The following is a 6,000-nucleotide window of genomic DNA, read 5'->3' as shown; positions in this document are numbered from 1 at the left end:
TTGTATCCTGCAGCTTTACTGAATTCTTTTATCAGTTCTAGCAGTTTTTTTGTGAAGTCTTTAGGATTTTCTATAAATAGTATCATGTCATCTACAGAGTGAACATTTTACTTCTTCCTTACTGATTCAGATGCCTTTTATTTCTTTTTGTTGTCTGATTGTTGTGGCTAGGACTTCTAGTACTTTGTTGAAGAAAAGTGATGAGAGTGGACATCTTTGTCTTGTTCCTGACCATAGGGGAAAAGCTCTGTTTTTCCCCATTGAGGATGATGTTAGCTGGCAGGGTTTCATAGATGGCCTTTATTATGTTGAGGTATGTTCCCTTTAAACCTTCTTTGTTGAGGGTATTTATCATGAAGGGATGTTGTATTTTGTCAAGTGCATTTTCTTCATCTTTTGAAATGATCATTTGGTTCTTATCTTTTCTCTAATTGATGTGATGTATCACATTGATTGATCTGTGAATACTGAACCACCTAGCAACCCAGAAATAAATCCCACTTGATCATGGTGAAATGTTTTTTTTAATATATTGTTGGATTTGATTTGCTAGTATTTTGTTGAGGATTTTTGCATCTGTGTTCATCAGGGATATTGGCCTGAAGTTCTGTTTTTTAGTGGTGTCTTTATCCAGTTTCGGTACTGGTAATGCTGGCCTCCTAGAATGAATTTGGAAGTTTTCCTTCCTTTTCTATTTTTTGGGATAGTTTGAGAAGAATAGATATTAACTCCTCTTTAAATGTTTGGTAGAATTCGCCTATGAAGCCATCTGGTTCTGGACTTCTGTTTGTTGGGAGTTTTTGATTACTGATTCAATTTCTTTACTAGTTATCAGTCTGTTCAAATTATCTATTTCTTCCTGTTTTAGTTTGGGTAATTTATATGTTTCTAGGAATTTATCCATTTATTCCAGGTTGTCCAATGTGTTGGCATATAGTTTTTCATAATAATCTCTTATAATTGTTTGTATTTCTGTGGTGTTGATTGTTATTTGTCTTCTCTCGTTTGTGACTTTGAGTCCTTTCTCTCTTTTTTCTTGATAAGTCTAGCTAGAGGTTTATCAATTTTATTCATTTTTTTTTCAAAGAACCAGCTCCTAGTTTCATCAATCTGTTATATTGTTTTTTTCAGTTTCTATATCATTTATTTCTGCTCTACTCATTATTATTTCCTTCCTTCTGCTGGTCTTAGGGTTTGTTTATTGTTTGTTTTCTGACTTGAGATTTTTCTTGCTCATTGATGTAGACTTGTATTGTTATAAACTTCCCCCTTAGAACCAATTTTGCTGTATCCCAAAGGTTTTAGAGCATTATGTTTTCATTTTCATTTGTTTCTATGTACTTTTTAACTTTTTCTTTGATTTCCTGGTTGACCTGTTCACTGTTTAGTAGCATGTTGTTTAACTTCCCTGTATTTGTGGTCTTTCCAGATTTTTTCTTGTGGTTGACTTCTAGTCTCATGGCATTGTGGTCAGAAAAGATGCATGGTATGACTTCAATCTTTTCTAATTTGTTGAGGTTTATTTTGTGGGCTAATATGTGATCTATTCTGGAGAATGCTCCATATGCACTTGAAAAGAATGTGTATTCTGCTATTTTAGGATGGAATGTTCTGAATATATCTGTTAAATCCATCTGGTTCAGTGTGTCATTCAAAGCCATTGTTTCCTTGTTGATTTTCTGTTTAGATGATCTGTCCATTGATGTAAACAGGGTGTTAAAGTCCCCTAATATTATTATATTATTATCAATTAGTTCCTTTATTTTGTTATTACCATTTTTAATGTATTTGGGTGCTCCTTTGTTGGGTGCATAAATATTTGCAATTGCTATATCTTCTTGTTCAATTGTCCCCTTTATGATTATACAGTGCCCTCTTTGGCTGTTGTTACAGTCTTTGTTTTAAAGTCTAGTTTGTCTGATATAAGTATTGCTACTCCAGCTTTCTTTTGACATCCATTTGTGTGATAGATGTTTCTCCATCCCCTCATTTTCAATCTGCAGGTGTCTTTAGATCTAAAATGAGTCACTTGTAGGCAGCATATAGATGGGTCTTGATTTTTTATCCATTCTGTCACCCTATGTCTTTTGACTCGAGCATTTAGTCCATTTACATTCAAAGTAATCATTGATAGATATGTATTTATGGCCATTTTATTACCTGTTTTTTGGTTGTGTGAAGATTTTCTCTGATCCTTTCTTGTCCTCTTTTTCATGTTTTGCTGGCTTTCTTTAGTGGTATATTTGGATTTCTTTCTCTTTATTCTTTACATATTTATTAGTGGTTTTAATTTGTGGTTTCCATTAGGTTTGTATATAACATCTTCTGCATATAGCAGTCTATATTAGGTTGATGGTCATTTAAGTTTGAACCCATTCGTTATTCCTCTCCTCCCCAATGTTTTAAGTATATGGTGTCATACTTTACTTTTTTTTTTATTTTGTGAGTCTCTTGACTGATTTTTACAGATTTACTTATTTTTACTGCTTTTGTGCTTCCTACTTTCCTATTCTTACTAGTGGTCTTTCCTTTCCACTCAAAGAATTCCCTCTAACATTTCTTGCAGGACTAGTTTAGTGGTAATGAACTTCTTTTACCTTTGTTTGTCTGGGAAACTCTATCTCTCCTTCTATTCTGAATTTTAGACTTGCTGGATAGAGTATTTTGGCTGCAGATTTTTCCCATTCAGCACTTTGAATATCAAGCCCCTTCATTCTGGCTTCGAAAGTTTCTCCCAAAAAATCTCCTGTATGTAACTGTTTTCTTTTGTCCTGATGCTTTTAAACTTTTTTTTCTTTATCAGTATATTTTGCATTTTAATTATAATAGGTCTTGGTGTGGATCTGCTTTTGTTGCTCTTGTTGGAAGTTCTCTATGCATCCTGGATCTGGATATCTGTTTCCTTCTCCAGATTAGGGAAGTTTCCAGCTATTATTACTTAAAACAAATTTTCTTCCCCCTTCTCTCTCTCTTCTTCTGGGACTCTTATAATGTGAATGTTATTACATTTGATGGTGTCATTGTATTCCTTAAGTCTATTCTCATTTTACGTAATTTTTTTCTCTCTTTTTCAGCTTGATTACTTTCCATTATTCTGTCTTCTAGGTCATTAATTCATTCCTCTGTTTCTTTCAGCTTGCTGTTCATTCTATCAAGCATGTTTCTCATTTCTTTTATTGAGCCTTTTATTTCTGCTGTATTATTCCTTCTCTCTGTGTTAAGGGTCTCACTCATGACTTTGACTCTTTTCTCAAGTCCAGTGAGTATCATTATGATAATTACTTCAAGTTCTTTATAGGGTATATTACTTATATCTGTTTCACTTAGATCTCTGGCTGTGGCCTTGTCCTGTTCTTTCATTTGTGACAAATTCTTCTGCCTTCTCATTTTGTCTAAGTCTCTGTGCCTGCTTCTCTGTGTTAGGAAAGTCAGCTACTTCTGTTCTTGAGGGCAATGGCCTTAGGAAGAAGAGGTCCTGTAGTGCCCTATAATGTTATGTCCCCTGTTCCCCAGGGCCTGGTACTTCCAGGAGTGTCTCCAATGTGTGCTGCATGGGCCCTGCTATTGTGTCCTGGCTGCTTTATCCTCTAGGCTACTAATTTGCAGAGGCTCTCTTTGCCTGTTGTGGGTCCCTGGCCTGGTTGTGGCAAGTTTTAACTAGGTGTGCTCTGGTCTGCTTGTGAATTGAAACCTGTTGCCACTGCCACCAGATCCAGGGCTCTGCAAAACTTCTGGGTTAGGAGACAGGGTGTGGGCAGGGGTTTTCACCAGTCTTCTGGTGGAAGGGGCCCACCTCACTGGGACTGAGGCAAATGTGACTGGGAAGGACAGTTCCACTGGAGCAGGGGGGACCGGGCTTGGTGTCAGCAAGTTAGCACACAAGAGCTATTTGGGTTCCCGCAGGTGGTCCTGTATTTACGCTGAGGGGCAGGGGAGGGAAATGATACCTGCCAGCACCTTTTTTCCTGTAGGGGTCGTTCTGTGAATGCTGCTTCTCTGGGACATGCTCTGAGATAAGCAAATAACTTATGTGCCTTAGGCACTCTTCAGATTGTTGTTTCCACGCTATATATCCACAGGCTGTTTCCCTTGCCTTCTTTCCAAGAGCAGACCCAATGTCTCTGTGCTCTCCCGAAGCCAAGCCTGCTGACCTTTAAACCCAGGCGTTAAGCCCCACTGGTTGCAAGAATTCACAAAATTTGACGCCTCTCAATTTCCAAGCCAGTTGCTATGGGGATTCGGTTTCCTTGTGCACTCCCCTGTCTGCTAGTCTATCTCTTGCCCTTCTCTGCAACCTCAGCTCCCTCCCCACCATAGTGCCATGATCCATTTCTCTCTCAAACTTTATCCCTGCACCTACTACCTTCTTCATTGTGACCAACCTCTTGTCTACCTTTAGCTGTGGAGTTTGTTCTGCCATTTTCCAGGTCAATTTCTGGGGTATTTAGGATGATTTGACAGTTATATAGTTGTATTCATGGGACAAGGTGAGCCTAGGGTCCTCCTACTCCACTGACATCTTCCCCTTTGTCTATGATATATTTCTAAGTGGCAAGATCAAGTAGCTGACAAACATATAAACATTTTTGTAAGATTACATATATATATATATATTTTAAAACTAATATTATATACATACACACAAATATTTTTGTGAGCATGTATTTTCACTTGAATAGCAAAGGCTATGGAATAATACTCATTAAACTTAACAGTGGTTCTTTCTGAGAACTTGTGGGGAGAGGACTTTGATTTTTTTACTTCCTACTTTGGATAGATTATTTGCCAGTGAGGACGTACTTCTTCTATAAGAGAAAAAAGATTAAATACTCCTTCCACACTAAAATTCTTTCAGTTGCTCAAAAATTCCATTATTTTTCACATTTTCAAGATTTTGTCCATGATTTTCCACTGCCTGGAACACTGTCTACACTGACACTTTTACCTGGCTATTCATCTTGCAAGTCTCAATTTCTTCATCACTTTCTCCCAGAAGCCTGCCCTGAGTACCCCTTCCTCTCCCTATAACCTTGCAAAACTGAGTTAGGTGCCCTCCTCTATGTTCCCAAGCATGCTATACTGCTTTAAGATAACACCACACACTGGCTTATAATTATTGGTTTACACCTTCCTCACTACACTTTTATGTACTGCAGTAATCCCAATTGATATTCAAGATCTATTGAATTTATTAATTGATTTATGAACAAAACATTACTGAAAATCCAATTCCTTTTATTCTAAAGAAAAAATAGAGAAATGTGGCAGACATTAAAGGATGGAGCAAAAGCAATGTAACTCAAGCATTTTTCTTTTGTCCAGATGAAGAGCTATGTGGAGAGGTAGAAGGAAAAAAGAAGGCAATCTAAAAGAAAAAAAGATCTGGATAACTTGATCTGTTATAACTTCATCTTTCCCATGCAATCAATATTCCACCCACAATGGATTACTCAGTACTACCACACCCCAAACACATACTTATACACCTATATAATTTTGCTTATGTTATTCTTGAAGTCCACAATGCTCTTTCACATTCCCCCTACTAAAAAAAAAAAAAGTCCTATTTTTCAGTCTTTCAACCTTGCAGAGGCTTTTGATAGAGTTCAACACTACCTTCTTTGTCAAAGACTCTTTTCTTGGTTTTTGTCACACCTCGGTATTTTCCTTCCATTATCTTGGCCACCCTACTTTGGCCTCATTTGCCAGCTCCTCCTCCTCTATCATCTGACTTCTTTTTTTTTAAGATTTTATTTTTTTATTTGAGAGAGAGAGCTGGGAGAGAGAGCAAGAGGGAGAGAGAGTCCAAAGCAGACTCTGTGCTCCGTGCTGAGCACAGAACTGGACATGGGGCTCAATCCCTCGACGACAAGATCATGACCTGAGCAGAAACCAAGAGTCAGACACTTAACTGACTGAAACACCCAGGTGCCCCTATCATCTGACTTTTAATGCTAGTATTTCTACAGTGAAATCTGGCCAGCCAAAGAATAAATAAAG

The sequence above is a fragment of the Neomonachus schauinslandi genome, chromosome X, assembly GCF_002201575.2.
Source record: "Neomonachus schauinslandi chromosome X, ASM220157v2, whole genome shotgun sequence".
Classification (NCBI taxonomy): domain Eukaryota; kingdom Metazoa; phylum Chordata; class Mammalia; order Carnivora; family Phocidae; genus Neomonachus; species Neomonachus schauinslandi.
This window is presented reverse-complemented; position numbering follows the sequence as displayed.